Source organism: Notolepis coatsorum (genome assembly GCF_963971535.1).
Source record: "Notolepis coatsorum genome assembly, chromosome: 1".
NCBI lineage: Eukaryota > Metazoa > Chordata > Actinopteri > Aulopiformes > Paralepididae > Notolepis > Notolepis coatsorum.
In genome coordinates, this window is record NC_140165.1 from 113,487,667 (window position 1) to 113,505,157 (window position 17,491).

The following is a 17,491-nucleotide window of genomic DNA, read 5'->3' on the forward strand; positions in this document are numbered from 1 at the left end:
ATCTCTCAAATATTTGAAAAAAGTTGTATGAATTAAGTAAAGGAATATTCATACTGTTGAAAAAAAATCTCTCAAAAATTAGATGTGGTATGAATATTAGATAGAAGATATATTCATACTGAAAAGACGGAGTAAAGTGAAATTCCAGTTGAAAATTAAAAAGAACTGTTGTATTTTGTGCTCTGTTTTTCAGCAGTTCTGCCAGGCAACGAGGGCACCGCAAGTCAGGTAAGACTACAGATCACCAGTGAAAAGGGAAAGGAGAGAATAGACAGGGCTACAAGTACCGTTAGCGGTTGTTCGAGTAGGAGATAGTCACAAAAGCATAGACACCTACATTTAGACAGGGAATACAAAGATCACTCTTGCCTGCTGCCATTTTAAAAATAAAATAGGACACAGAAAGAGGAATTAAAAAACTCTAGTACATGAGAAGAAGAAACGCATATAGAAAAATGAAAACGGAGGCAAATAAAGATGCGAGTACCCTAATTGGTTGGATGGAGGATAACCCGATACAAGTGCTTGCTAAAAATAATCCTTACACAGAGGACAATCCTTACTATGTGGCAAGACTTATTGAATTATCAAAGAAATGGAATAAAAGATGGCCAAACATCACCAAACCCTGGCCTATTGAGGGCTCTTTTGATTTAGAAATAATATCAGATCTGCATGCTCTAATTAGGACATATAGAACGGGGGAGGAAAAAGTGGGAAAGATGACAACCAGAGGGAAAAAACGCATGCAAGAAATGGACGCATTATCACAATTCGCTCGGGAAGCTGAGAGAAGGAAGAGTAAGGGAGAGGACAGTTCGACTGTCAATGAGGAGGCCCTGCCGACAGAGGAGATAGCCCCCATCCCAATCACTCCCCTGGCCCCTAATAGGACAATAGTCACCTCCCAAAGAGCAGCTGAGGTAGTCCCGCTCACCCAAGGACCCCTGATGAGAGTAGAACAGGTAAGGACTGAGGTAAATATAGCACCCCCACCTTATGCCAGCAGGAATAGGGAACCAATCTACCCTATCCTGCCTATAATAGACATGGATAGCCAATACGAGATAACCAACAATAGCGGCCTTAGAACAGAGATGGGACGGGCAGTGACAACAATCACCCTAAAGCCTGAAGCAGACGAAACAGAGGGGGAGAGAAGAAGGGAGCGAGACGTTCAGTCCCACAGTATTCCTCATCCCAGGGCGGCGGAGAGATATCGAGACGAAGAGAGACATCGAGGCATATATACACCACTCAGGGCGTTAGATGACCAAATAGATAGTCTATACGACAGGAATCTCAGCCACAGAAGAGACTATCCCCAGGAGAGGTCAAGACAAGCTCCCAGCCGTCGCCGGCTCTCTCCCCCCGCATCCCGCGAATACTGGGAAGACACAGAGGACGAGGAACAGACATGGGAGCCCCTGGACAAATACCAGGAGAAAGACAGAGAACGAGAGGAAGAGGAGAGAAGGGAGAGAGCCCCCAGAGGAGTGACGCCAAGCAGAAGACCTGCTCCACGATTCACTACCCCACTCCTCGTTTCCGCACCTACCCTCGAAGAAAGCACCCAGATGCTGAAACTGACGGCTACCATGGAGGAATTAAACCGACGACATCAGGGAATGAGTAAGGAAAACCGAGAGATGGAAGCACAGATACAGTCCTACCACGAGGCCAAAGACACTGTTTCCGAGGGATACCGAGCAAGCGCCGAACTCTGGAGAAGGGGCACCACCGCACGACGAGAATTGGAAGAACAAATGAAAAAAGCAAAGGATGAAATCAAAGCGTTGAAAAAGACGGAAGAAAAAAGAGTGACCAGATCCAATACCAGAGAGCATACGGCCAGCATGCAACCCTTGATGATAAGACATCAGGGATTCGAGTACCAGCCATGGAATGCTTCAGACATGTCCCAAATATCGGAGAAGTTGCCCTCCCTCCAGAATGGGGCTTTTCCGTGGATTGCCAAGCTGGAGGAAATTATGGTAGGCCAACAGCTGGCTATCGGCGATGTCAAGCGACTACTCTCTGACAAAGTAGGAGTCGCTGGCATGGAAGAACTACTAACCAAGGCTGCCATGGTGCGGTATGTAGTGTCAGGAGCCCACGACCAGGACCTCTTCGCCGCTCACAGAGGAGCACTGTGGCGGGTCCTGCGGGAAACCTATCAAACCCTGATGCATCCAGACAAGATCCACATTGGTGCCTTGGGACCTGATACCCCCCCCAGAGAGTATGTGGCAAAAGCCTACGCCACCTGGAGAGACATGACTGGCCAAGACCCCGCACAAAATCCAATGGGAGAGGCGATGCTAAGAGAAAAAATACAGAAGGGCCTCTCCAACGAGGTGAGACAAAAACTGAACGAAGTGGTATGCCTGGGAAGCCTTCCTTTAGATGCATACATGGAGAACGTGAGCCATCAAGTGGAGCTGCACAGGAAGAAGGAACAACAGGCCAAAGACAAAGAAACGGCAAGTCAGCGAAAGCTCATGTACCAACAGCCTGTCGAGGCAATCAAGGTGGTAGAGTACCTCCAAGCCATGGTACAAACCACCCCGCCCAGAGCCGAGACGGGGTATAGTGGACAACTGAACAACCAGGAAACAGCACAGCCCACCAAACAGGAAGCACCGGCACCCATTCAACAACAAAATCAGAAGGGATCAAACTGGCAGTCACGAAGAGGAAATGGACAGCAAAGAAGCGGACCCCCGGGATGGCCGGCGTCGGCGGAGTGTTGGAATTGTGGAGAAATCGGACATCTCGCCCGGAACTGTGACAAAGGATGGCAAAGCCAAGGACCCAGCAGCAGGGGTCGAGGAAATAACAGAGGAGGTGGCCGAGGAGGTTATGGCCGATCCCAGGAGCAGTGGTACGGGCCAAACCAATATCAGACCCAAGACCAAGACCAGATGCAAGACCAGAACCAGCAACAGAACAGGGGCCCAGTAAATCCATCCAGAGGGCCGGAACAGGAGTTCTGACGAGGCCCAGAGAGTTCAATGGGGGGGTGCCAGCTGTCATTGTCACACTTAAGGGAGGAACCAATAGTGCACGTAGCGGTGAATAATAAATCTGTCAGGATGATGGCAGACACCGGGGCGGCGTACACTGTGGTCCAACCTAAAGATGCGACACACCTGCCCATGTCCAGTCGATATGTACGGACCATTGGATTTGAAGGGATAAAGAAGCTGATTCCAGTGACAGAGCCTGTCACCCTGAAGTACAGAGGCAAAGAGGCGACGGTTTCCATCTTGGTCTCCGACACCGCACCCATTGGCTTACTGGGCAGAGACGGCCTTGGTATGTTGGGGATGAACATTCTATGCACGCCTGATGGTTGTGTGATCGACGTCCCAGAAGACCAATACTACGAAATGATGCAAAGAACAGACCCCCGACCCCCGGAAGTATACTGGTTGGGGAACCTAAGCCAGGAATTGCTCGGACCAGCGTTGGAATGGGAGACCTTCATCACCGCCAATATGCCAGCTGCAAAGAACCCAGAGACACCATACCATTGCACTCTACAATACTATAGAGATGCGGATGAAAGACAAGCCGAGGAGTGGCTGAGAAATCAACCAGAGGAGGTGCAGCTCAACGCCACCAGCATAGTGATGGGTCCCCAAGGAGCAGCAATACGGCTTGCACGGAACAACTATCTGCAAAAGGAACATGAGATCACAGACAGCGTTCCCCACGTGACTCTAAAAGTGACCGACTCGTGCGACCAACAACACATCGGAAGGATGATGAAAGAGGCAGAAGGAATAAAGTTCGAACAGACGACGGAGAACCGACTCATATGGATAAGCCCGGACAAACGGTTCGTCAAGATAATGATTCAAGGCACAGGGATGGGACGTCCCCAGACGGTGCAGCTGTCACAGGAGACAGTAGAAGAAACCCCCCAGAAATTGAGCCTCCAGGAGGAGATGATGGGGGCCATACCAGAAGTGCTGTGGTCAAAACATAGCACCGACATTGGACTGATCAAATCTGCTCAACCAGTGAGGGTGGAGCTTAGACCAGGAGCAACCCTGCCCTGGAAAAGTCAGTACCCACTGAAGGAAAAAGCGGTGGCCGGAATCGAGCCACAAATCAAAGGACTTCTAGAAGCCGGAGTACTACGAAAGACAAAGAGCCCCAAGAGCAACACGCCGTTGCTGCCAGTGGAGAAACCTGACACCTCGTACCGTCTGGTACACGACTTGAGGGCCGTCAATGAGGTTTTAATTGACTATCCCGCCGATGTCCCAGATCCCCACACACTACTGACATTCATCCCGCCACAAGCAAGTATTTTACGGTTATAGATTTGTGTAGCGCCTATTTTAGCGTACCTTTGAGCAAAGAGTGCCAGCATTTTTTTGGTTTTACCTATAAGAATGAGCATTATGAGTACACTAGGCTCCCACAGGGATTAAAGCATTCCCCACATATCTTTAACAAGATCTTGAGAGAGGATCTGGACGGGTTAGACCTGAGATTAAAATCCAGAGTCATTCAGTATATGGACGATATTATCTTGTGTGCCGACGATCAGACAACATGTCATAAGGAATCTATCGAACTATTGCAACTACTAGCAGAGAAGGGACACAAGGTGTCTTTGAAAAAATTGCAGTACTGTCGACCTAAAGTAGCATATCTAGGTCAAACGATTTCAAAAGGCCATCGAGCTATTACAGAGGAACATTTGGTGGCTATTAAGAAAGCTCCCAAGCCAGTGACTGTAAGACAGATGATGATGTTTTTGGGAATCGTGGGGTATAGTTCCACTTGGGTGGAGAATTATACAGAACTAGTAGGGCCCTTAAGAGCTATGATAAAAGTTTGCGGAAATGATAAGTTGAGTGCTAAAGTAACATGGACTGAGGAGGGCCTGAGGGCATTTGAGACCATAAAGACCCGTATGTTAGCTGCCCCGGCCTTGACTTTGCCTGATTATACCAAGCAGTTCATACTGTATGTCTCTTCCTCTTCAGATCAGAGGTATGCATGCGCAGTACTGGCACAAAACACCGGAGTGGGGATCCATCCACAACCAATAGGATACTACTCCATCGCCTATTCAGAGGTGGAAATGGGAATGCCTCCGTGCTACCGAGATTGCGCCGGAGTCTTCCTGATGTACGAGAAAGCTGCAAGTATCATGATGGGGTATCCAGTCAATATTATGGTAGGACATGCGATCAAAAATGTGTTGGAATCTGGTAAATCTGCACTAACGATACCCCGTCTGAAAAATTATTACAGGATTTTGGAACAGGAAGATGTTACTTTGACTAGGTGTTCCATAGTGAACCCAGCGCAGACCCTTCCTAAGCCTGAGGATGGAGAACCTCACGACTGTGTGGCGGAAGCTGAGAGGTACTCCAGACTTAGAGCTGACTTGCAGGCTTTCCCGTTTAGCAGTCCTGATTTGGAACTATGGACAGACGGCTCATGTTACAGAGTTGGAGAGGACCTAAAAGCAGGTTACTCTGTAGTAAAATCACAAGGTGATGGGTTTGTCGTAGAAAAGGCCAAAGCCTTGACACAACCCTGTTCAGCTCAGCTGGCGGAACTAGTCGCTCTGACTGAAGCGTGCAAAATGGCAGAAGGCAAGAGCTGTAATATCTATACAGATAGCAGTTACGCGCAGAACATAGCCTTTCTCTACGGAGCGGTGTGGAAAGGGCGAGGTTTTAAGAGAGCAGATGGTACCGCCATAAGACACTGTAGTCAGATAACCGATTTGTTGAAAGCAATAATGAAACCCAAACAAATTGCGATTATCAAATGTGCTGCCCATCAGTCTGATGAGTCTAAGGTGACCAGAGGTAACAACATGGTGGATGTCGCTGCCAAGCAAGTGACAGGTGCGGACAGAGCAGGTAAGGTATTGGTTATCACACATGAGGTGGAGTTGGAAGATAAGATTACTTACAAAGATGTTTTGACCTTTCAGGAAGAGGCGAGTCAGGTGGAGAGAAATCTCTGGTCAGCAAGGGGGGCTAGTAGGGATGGGGCAGGTTTGTGGCGGAACCATGAAGGACTTGTGGTTGCACCAACGGGCCTGGTCGGACTGCTGATCCAAACTGCGCATGAGTTCTGTCATGCACACCGGAGAGAGGTGAGTAGGAAAATAGAGGAGTATGGGTTTTGGGCACCAAACCTGCTACGGCAGATTGATTGTGTAATAAGTAGATGTGCAATTTGTTTGAAGAACAATGCACGCAGAGGGATCGTTGTGTCTCCGGGACACATCCCCACCCCAAATGGCCCAATGAGAGAACTTGTGATTGACTATGTAGACATGATAAAACCGATTAACCAAAAAAGGTACATTCTTGTCGTGGTGTGTCGATTTTCGAAGTGGGTAGAGGCTTGCGCGACTAAACATAAAGATGCTGCCTCAGTGGCTAAGTTCTTATGCCGTGAGATAGTAAGCCGTTACGGAATTCCAGATAAAATCTGCAGCGATAATGGCAAAGAATTTGTGGACAAAACTGTACGTTTAGTACTCCAACAGATGGGGATAAAACAGCGTTTCGGGTCCGTTTACCACCCTCAGAGCCAGGGGGCTGTGGAACGCATGAACGGGGTACTTAAGAACAAATTGGTTAAGATCTGTCAACACAAAAATGTACGGTACAGTAAGGTTAGGGAAATAATTGAAATATATGACCACAGCTTTAAGGAGGGATGGCGCTCTAGTCAGAGAATAGACTACCAGGGACAAGTTAAAGCGAACAGCCAGGAATGCACTTTAGTTTAGGGTTAAATTACCACTCAAGTGAGGTCAGTAACGTCATAAAAGCCTACCCCTCAGGACAGTAGGAAAGGAGGGGTTGGTGTATTTTTAGGGTAAAAACAGACCAGATCATTGTGCAACCCCCCTGTTTCAGTTAAACCTTCTGTCACCAAGCAGATAAGGGGACAAAGCTCACATAACTTAAACAAGAATCAACAGCACGTTGGAGGTCAGAGAGCGGTTAGGCCGTCAGCAGAAAACAGGGCCTTGGGAGGAAAGAGAGAAGCAGCTGGGTGAGGGAGATTAAGTATTTAGATAAGTGAGCAAAAGCTAAACTCCAAAAACTATATAGAATTATTAATTAAAAGATAATGTAGAGAAAACATCAAGGAAATACAAGCAAAATAACACTAAAAATAAGACCAATAGACCACTGATAAGACTATTAATGAAATAAGAAACAGACTTGCTGCTAAAAAGCCACATGTAGATTTTCCCTCCATGTTTGGGAGACCAAGAGAAAGGGTGAATATTGGATCAAACGCTGGCATACCCACTAAAAACATTAATAAAATAGGAGAACCATATCATTGTCAAAGAAATAAGATTCTAGTTAATTTAGAACTAATATTTAAGACTATTACTTGCGGGAGACCAAGTTAAACAAAATAGTGTGTTTAGAACTTAAACTAAAACAAAGTAAACTAAACAAACATACTTAATTAAGCTGGAATATTAAAACAACAGTATTACCTTTTCTCCTGATACATTGCTTATGAAATAAAAGAACTATGGGTTTTGCATCAAACATTGTACACATGTTTTCACTGAAAACTGTGACCTCAATTGTCTAATTCTGAATTATACTCTAGTCTAGCACAGTCTCTGGAGTGTAACAGTAAAAAGCATTTAGTATAAAAGAATTACTTAAGAAGTACATTGAAACCAGGTACTCCTAGTTCTGTACTTCTGGATAAGAACTCTTAAAGTAGCTTGAAAACACGGTAGTCAAAACGGGTTATAAAACTGGAATATGAATGAATAAGAGGTAACAGTACTGTATGTCTCATCTGTTGGAAAGTTGTGTGTGTTAAGATGTGCTGGTAAGAGGGTTTAACTGTAATTGCAAATCTGGTATGTCATGTATGTCATATGTTATGATGAATTGAAAATGGGGACCCTGATGTAAACAGGACAAATGTCTTTCTCTGGTCTGCATCCCCTTGGCAGTTGTATGTATTGAGCTGTACTGTACTGTACCCATTCTGCAATCTGTTAGTAAAGTTTTCATTCATTCATTCATTCATTCAATCAAACAATTCAATGTTAGTCCGTCTCATTAAAAGGAAAACGGCCCGAAATAGTCACTTCACCTCCTTATTTGGAGAGGGAGACAGTCTCATAGGGTGGTAAGCCAATCAGAGACACACTGGAGTCCCTGGCATGTGACATCACATCTCAGAGACTCGATCAATGGGGGAGGGGTTTTTGAGTCTTATATCTACCACAGATCAGAGACATTGAGAGGCACGCACGGAGACGAGAACACCACGAGGAGGACGGAGAAAGCAGCTTGAGACGACCCCACCAGCGCTGAAAACTATCCATCGAAGACGTGCTTCTGACAAGCTGTTTTAGACATAGAGAAATTGACGAGAGATCTAGGCTGTTGTTTAAACAATAAACGACGGCGAGACTGTCTTTGTACCGTGCAGTGCTGACTCCGACTCCAAAATCCTTTATAGGACATTTGAACAACGTGTGAGTACAATTAGCAGAGTACAGTAGCGATCCACTATACGATCTTGAGACTTTAGCTAAATAGAATCATTGAAAAGACACGTTAGAGCATTACGGAGGGACAGGATCTGGAAAGGAAACTCGGCTGACAGGTCGTCTTTATACTGGCCTGATAAAGCACTTGCAAACTCAGATAGATCCTTGTCTGTTGCGCGCAAAAGTTTGTGGGGAAGCAGAAAAGAAAATCGCTGTGCAACTTCGCTCATTCGAACAAATCTATTTTTGAGTTGGGCAACGACAATATCGATATTTGCGTAAAATACCGCCACTCTAAAATGCTCCCTGGGTCTTGGAGCCGCTGGTCCTCGTAAAGCTCTGAAAAGTGCCTCTTTGTGCGCCTTGCGCGTCTGTCTTTGAAGAGACTGTGTACACCCCATGATGATGCCAGCTCTTGCGCGTGTGCGCTTTTAAGCCATCAAACTCTCCTCGGAGTTGGGCAAGTGTGTCGGTTGCGTTACCAAGCATTGCTGTCGCCACCTGTAACAAGTCCACGTCTTTGCGCTGGAGATAATTATAATGATACACTGTTGTACTACAGCGTACACATGACAGGGACGGGGTGCCTAGCAACATAGCAGGGAGGGGGGGGCCCCGCCCTCTGCGCCCTGTTCCCGCGTTATGAAATCTATGAGTATAGCCTACAGTGGGGGCGGGCCCCCTAAGCTCCGGGGCTCCCCCGCACCGCGGCGGGTGCGGGGGGCCTCCCCTACGCAACTGCATGTGATGATTGTCTCATAGAACCAGCTGATTTGAATAGGAGGGCGTACCCAAACTCAGCTGTTGATTTCAACCCTGTATAAATTGTCCAGATGTAACAAGGAATGGGACAGGATAGCTGTCAAGATGGGACCGTGTAACTCTGAAATGCTGTCGAAACTTGCTTTGCCTGCTACCATCCTTTCATCGGACCATTGCTCGATTGAAACCGTATTCCAGCGCCCTGCTTCTTGCTCTGAAAACCAGACCTTTATGCCTTAAGAATTACCACGACAAGTTAGCTACAAGACTTCAATTTACCACATGTGTTGACACTAGCACAGCCATGGAGAAAATGACACTAATTCCCTGCCGGGAACGGGTCAGATGACCCGACAGCCTTTAGAATGGAGATGGGAGGGAGAGAAGGGAGGGAGGGTCAATGAGGGAGGGAGGGAGAAGGAGAAAGGGAGGGAGGGAGAGAGAGAGCGGGAGAGAGGAAGGGAGGGAGGGAGAGGAAGTGAGAAGGAGGGAGAGGGAGGTATAGAGAGAGGGAAAGAGAGGGAGAAAGAGAGAGGGAGAGAGAGAGGGAGGGAGAAGGAGAGAGGGAGGGAGGGAGAGAAAGGGAAGGGGGAGAGAAAGGGAATGAGTGAAAGGGTGGGAGGGTCCAGGAGGGAGGGAGGTGGCCGCTCAGCAGAAATTGCTGAAATAACGTTCTAATTCCATTTTCCTGAAGTCATTTTGAAATTTCAGAAATCGTGCCAGATAAAACGGGTACTTTTAGGAAAAGTCATTGAGTGACAGAGCTGGAGCTTGACCGAGTGACGAGGATACATTTATTGAAAATGCCTAGGGGTCATGTGACCCCTTGTCGGCTGTGCTAGTGTTAAACTTCGATGCCCCGAGTGAGTTTCGAACCTTGCAGTACCGCTACGTGCCTCAGTCACTTCACAACACTTTATATTTGTCGTACTGTACTTGTGCTGTATGATGCATACATTTGTATCTAATCTAATCTAATCTGCACCTAGATAGGCTAAAGGCCCAATGTTTTTCTTACATAGAAAAGATGATGATGAAAAAAAAGAAGGGCGTCTTGATTTTTGTATCAAGGGACTGTCACCCTTAAATACAATTATTCTTCTATCATTCTTATGTGTTGTAATCGTCTCTATTCAGTGGCAATACAAACAGCTATTTCTGACCAGGCCATGCAGCTGTTGGTAGGAAGCACAGACAGAGAAGGCAGGATTTGGCCTACTAAAATAAACTAGTTACAGTATTCACAAATATATGCTATAAGAATCAATCTATTGTTCCATTTATCCATTGTAAGAATGTATAGACAACCATCTACAAAATGTATACTATTAAAAAATTTGCTGTTTACTGTATTAAAGCAGGCCATGGTCATATATAAATGCACTAATTTGACCCACAGTTTGTCCTTCACAAATGAACCACCTGTGACAGAGCTAAAATAGCGAGGTTCTCGGTTTACAGTCTGTCCCCTTGTTTAGACGTGTTGCATGGAGTATAAATTGGCAAGGGAGGGAGCAGGGAGGGACACGTCTCTGCGAAGCCCTGAGCAAAGTACTGATTTTGTGTCCACTCCACAGCTGTGATGTGTATTCTCTGTAATATTGTTTTATTCACTCTGTAATACATCTTTGAACCTAAAACCTTCTCCTTACCGTCTCTCCAAGGTCAAATTAACTGAACCCGACAGGACAAATGACTTGGAACCCACATGTCAAAAAGACCGGTGTGATCCTTTATCCAATCAGGAATCAGAATATAGCACCGGAGTGATCCTTTATCCAATCAGGAATCAGAATATAGCACCGGAGTGATCCTTTATCCAATCAGGAATCAGAATATAGCACAGTTTCCAATGTTTACGGACATTACTGAAATCTTACTGGTCGGCCCTGGAACAAAAAGAGAAATGATACTGTAAAACATGGGAAAACTTACTCATTGGATAACCTCAAGTTAAATGTCTTGGGGCGGGATCCACTAACAATCTCGCTGTGTTAAATGCACCCTTAACCTCTTAAGGCCCGGAGCCCTATTTTCTGAAAATCCGCCTAAAATACATACCTAAGTAAATGGAATATTGCTCCACTTCTACAAGGCCATTTGCATATTCTTGGTATCTAGGGACATCTGTGGACCTCAGTGAATGTATTCCCAGTGTCAGAAATATTGTGTCTATTACTAGGCTTGCTTAAATTGTGATGAAACAAAGGAGAATATGAATTATGATTTTTCTTTGCATCTTTGACAGTGAATAACACCATGCTAAAAATGAAAAACTGCCACTGATCTCGTTCAGTACCTTCTTGAGATTGATTGATTGATTGAATTTATTTGACAATCAAAATGACATACAATACCGGTACACAACATGTACAGCCATCACATATAATCTAAAATCGTCAAGGATTAAAACACAATAAAACCTTAGGGTTTATTTCCATTGTGGTCCTCACAATGGACAATGGACAAGATGACTAGTAATCTAGTATCCACCATGCACAAATAAGACATATAAATACAATACAAATGCAATAACACAAACAAACACAAAGTCTACAGCACAACCCCATATATCATCATCCTGTGTGACTAAGCCATTTCTTCATATCTTTAAAAAAAAATATTTTATGGACACTGGCAGTTTGTTGAAAGGTATTTTTCCCCATTGAGCTCCTGAAATTGCAAAGTTTGATGTTAGTTAAAGGAAAACTCCAACATTTTGGGAAATTAGCTTATTTAACATCTTCCCTGGAGTTAGACAAGAAGATACATACCTTTTTTGTCTCTGTGCATGCATTAGGTTAGGGAACAGTTGCTCCGTTAGCATAGCTTAGCTTCATCACTGGAAGTGAGGCGGGGCCTGAGCCTTACAGTGTATCGTTTGATTGATTGATTGAAAAGTTTATTAACAGATTGCAGAATACACTCCAAATACAACTCCAAAACGTTCATGTAAACATGTTGTGACCTGTGTATTCACCACGTGGAGAAATAAAAAATAATTTAATTAGACAATTACGTTTTATAAGCAAATATACTCGGAACAATTTTTTTGCCCAACCACTACTGTATGAGCGCAGCCAGTGATTTCAACGTGTCGTCGTGATTGTTGACATTCTCATTCATTCAAAGAGTCCGAACCGATTGAAGTTTATGGATACCATGACTTGAAATCCTCTTACCTTGACGATTAAAAGCCTCCCCAATTTAGAAAACAGTAATCCAATGGCTGGTATTGTTATACACCGGACGCTCTGAGCTAACCGGAGCTAACCCAGATCAGGATGGTAAAGCATATATAATGACTTCCTTTCTGGGGTTGTCAAAATAAAAGTGTGACGTTTATAGCAGCGGAAAACATTTATTTTGTACATTATCTAACGTTAACACGAACCTAAACTAACTTTAGGTTAGTTGTAACGTTAGTTTAGGTTCGTGTTAACGTTAGATAATGTACAAAATAAACGTTTTCCGCTGCTATAAACTAAAAAAATAGTTCTGAGTATATTTGCTTATAAAACGTAATTGTCGTCGTTTTGGAGTTGTATTTGGAGTGTATTCTGCAATCTGTTAATAAACTTTTCAATCAATCAATCAAACTATACACTGTAAGGCTCAGGCCCCGCCTCACTTCCAGTGATGAAGCTAAGCTATGCTAACGGAGCGACTGTTCCCTAAGCTAAATGCACGCACAGAGACAAAAAAGGTATGTATCTTCTTGTCTAACTCCAGGGAAGATGTTAAATAAGCTAATTTCCCAAAATGTTGGAGTTTTCCTTTAAACTGCCCCTGGAACCGCTCAGGTACACTACCTTGTGGCGAGTATAAAGGCAAATGTAGTAGTATGTTCCTCAATCCAAAGGCCATTACATATGGCCTTTGTCCTGTCATACATGTCCACTGCATCTCTGAGGTGCGATAACCTTTGAGTGTGTCCTGCACTGTGCTTTTAAATAGTACATAGGTATTGAAGATGTGCACTTTAACGCAGCAGCACCTGGAGCCATCCATACCCATGTCCAGTGTCCACTGATAAAGACATGCTCATGATACTGTGATAAACTATAATAAGCTTTAATCGAACCCTGGTTAATTTCATCTGATAGTCCGGTTGGTTTGGGGTGGTGTGAAAGCTCATTCACTCTTGCAAGTGAACCCTGCTGCGGTTCATTTGAGATGTGAATGCAAAGCGGACCAAAGGCAGGAAAAAACCCAAAAATCGAATTTTTTTTTTATGAGAAGACTGAAACATATGTATATAATGAAACACACAATACAGTTTTTTTTTTCGATTGCTTAAGCATGATTTTGAAAACGGGCCCCGGTGTTTCAAAACACACAATTAGCACAACCACACACAATTATCAGAACACCTCAGATCCTTTGCTAAATTAAACACTTGTCAAAACCATACACTAATTTATAAAAACTACATTTTGTTACCATATGAAACACACGTTTCATATGACTTAATTCTGTTTGAACCAGTTACACACACTGCTGTGCTTAACCTAAAACACATTTAGCAATTCTACTTCTCAGTGATTAGAGTACTGTAAGTGAAGTACGCAGAGAATGTGCAAATATACAATAAATTCACCAAACACTACGCAAGACCAATGCTGTAGACTGAAAATATTATTTATTTATCTACATATACCCAAATCAATGATGCAGACTGATGAAAAAAAAATCTCCATATACCCAAATCAATGATGCAGACTGATGAAAATATAAATGTTCTCTCCATATAACCAAATCAGTCAACATTTCAACATGGAGAATCACAACAAAACATGTCCCAGTTTTCATGCTACTATGTGCATAACACTGTAAGCTCAGCAAATATCAGACAAACATAAAATACTGTATCCAGTACAGGTTAAAATTACAGTAAAACAAAAAAAAATTGAAAAAATTTAAATAGAGTACAGAAAATACTAGACATTATCTCTTTGCCTAGCTGGATCTGGCAAGAGAATTTTTTGTTGTGATTCTCCATGTTGACATGTTGACTGATTTGGGAAAATGGGAGAAAATGTATATTTTCATCAGTCTGCATCATTGGTTGTCTTGTGTAGTGTTTGGTGAATGTATTGTATATTTTCACGTTCTCTGTGTACAGTACTTCACTCTCCTTCCATTTTGGTTGAAGACAGGTGAACTCACCTGCTGCATTTTTATAGTGCTTAAACCTGATTGGTGTATCTACAATTAAGCAATGGTGTGTTTGTGCATCTGATGGCTGTGTTTAACCAATTGGCTCATATGTGTGGTAATTTGACATTCTGTGTCTAATGTAATGCAAGTGTGTTTAGTGTTTTGCAAATCACTGTGTGTATTGTTTTGCAAAAAGTGTGAGGCTGACATTGTGCTCATAGGGGTGCAAATCTGGGCCTATGTTTTGCTCCTTGAGTGTAAGGTTTTGATAATTGTGTAATACTTTTGATTTGAGTGTTTATGCAATTGAAGAAAAAGACTAGAGATTAACTGTTTATTTCTTTTGTACATAGGCTGTGCATATGTTTGTTTGTTTATTTGCTTATGTGTATGATTCTTAAATGTGTTTTTATTTTGTTATTGGTGTATATATATGTGTATATATGTATACTCCTGTTGGGGCCTCTTGGACCAGATCAATAGTTTTATCTGGCTAAATAAAGGTTAAATAAATAAATAAGAAACTGATGATTTGGTCCTGTTAACTTTGAATTTTCTATGGGGACTGCCCAGATCCCTCTCATGGACATGGACCTCACTTTGAGAACCTCTAATGATTCTAGTTCTTCAGTATTCATCTCTAATTACTCAAAAATTTCGTATTTCTGTGTAAAAAAAAAAAAAAAAAAACGCCCCTGGTCCCTAAAGCACATAAAATAATGTGATAGATATGAGGGGACCCTATTGTACATTATTTTATGGGTAAGGCCCAACTTAATTTGAATAACCCGCTGTTCCACTGGGAGCCAGTTAAGTTGTTTAAATATGGCTACATCCAGGTGAGTGCGGGTAGGAAGCTTCATCACTACTCTAATCATTTTGTTTTGGGCAGTCTGAAATGTTTTTCTTTTCAGATCTTCAGCCCTGGGGACCTTCGCAGCTTTACTTTGGATCCAAAAAGTATGGCCTCAGTTTTCCCAAGGTGGAGAGACAGCTTATTGTCGACCAGCCATGTTCCCACACTCTGAAGCTCCTTATTTAAGGTCTTCTCTAACTCTCCTAGGTCTTTGTGAGACACAAGAATGGCAGAATCATCATCGTATAAAAACAGGTCAGACATACAGGCAGATTTCATGTCATTAATATTATAATAAAAAAAAGAGTGGCCCTAGCACTCCCTTGAGGGACCCCACAGCTAACATTCTTGGGGGATTAAAAGGTACCATTTATATCGACCATTTGGGTCCTTCCCGAAAGGTACGAGTTTACCCATTCAATTGACAACCTGCTGAAGCCTATGGCCTTTAATTTCATTAGCAGGATGCCATGGTCGACCGTATCATGCACCACAATGTGTACAAAAATTCTAAGGAAATGAATAAAGGGAAGATGATTAAACAGAAGGTTTTGTAGATACAGTACTGAATTCTCCAATCCGAACCAATGCAATCTGAAATATTATTATAGAATATAGAATAGCAGGCTTATAAATTACCTTATTATAGCCAATTCTCACATTTATGGATTGTGCCAAATCTTATATTTCAAATGCCCAAGTTCAATTTGGATTTAGTATCACCAGGCGTGCATAAGAACAGATAATGAAATCTACTGTATGTACAGTAGCCTTTTTATTTTTGCCAGGGTGCCACAATTTTTAAACTAATTTCAAATCTGATTGTTGCTACATGCTAGAAATAGGGGAGACAAACTAACTGCGCTCCCATATATGCCAATAACGTTAAGTTTTGTGGTTTATTATCCAGAGTAATAAGAGATATAAAAAAAATTCATATAAAAGTTATTTGCTTGAACCCCCATAGAGGCCTTTGGGAAGTGTTGTTCGAAAGAATTCCAACGCTCATCGAAAGCTCCCGGTGTCCTCTTCAAAATGGCTTAAAAAAACTACAATTCCTGACGTTTTCCAAAATGGTCGACATTCGCGACCAAAACAATAGAAAACGAAAATAACTAATAAAATGTCTAATAACACTTTAACCTATTGGTAAACTAACATATTGATGATAATATACATTAGAACTAGGGATGTCCGATATTATGGAGGGATTCAGCTCATCCAAAACTCTGCAGCTAGACTACTAACCAGAACCAAGCGGAGAGAGCACATTACTCCAGTATTATACTCTACACTGGCTACTTTTGATTTGAAGGTGCTCCTCCTTGTATACAAAGCACTAAATGGAACAGGACCAAGCTACATTGCAAATTCACTTATTAATTAATATTAATATACCCCCAAGAACACTACAATCATCTACCACTTGTTCACTAAAGGTTCCCAACAATAGCCAGAAGAAGATTGGGGATGCAGCCTTTGCCAAAGCTGTGGAACACAATACCTATGGAGATTAGGGAGGCAAGCTCACAAAGTATTTTTTTAAAGTAAGCTAAAAACCTATCTTTTCACCTTGGCCTTTTAATATGGATAACATTTGAAGATTATTGTAATGTAAATGAGAGCTATTTTACTGCATTATTTGTATCCTGTCTATTGTATGCAGTGGTCTTTGTTGTATCTTTATCTTGTCACAGTTCCTTCCTGGCTACTCCCTTCCTCCCCCCCCCTCTCTCTCTCTCTCTCTCTGCTCTCTCCCGCTCTCATTAATCAGGAGTAGTGCAGGTGTGCTGCTGTCAGCGGAGCAACTGATTGACGTCTGTGGGCCAATTACGTCAGTGATATAACCCCACCCCAGATGTCATGAGGCTGCCAGATCGAAACTTCGTACTTCCCAGTTAGTCGTGTTATTCTGCTCTCTCGTATTGTTCTCTAGTCCATTGTTCTTCGACCGTGTCTAACCCTTGTGTCGTCCTCCTTCCTGATTAACGAGAGAGCGGGAGAGAGAGAGAGAGAGAGAGAATGGGAGAGAGAGAGAGAGAGAGAGAGAGAGAGAGAGAGAGAGAGAGAGAGAGAGAGAGAGAGAGAGGGAGAGAGAGAGAGAGAGAGAGAGAGAGAGAGAGAGGAGAGAGGAGAGAGAGAGAGAGAGAGGAGAGAGAGAGAGAGAGAGAGAGAGAGGA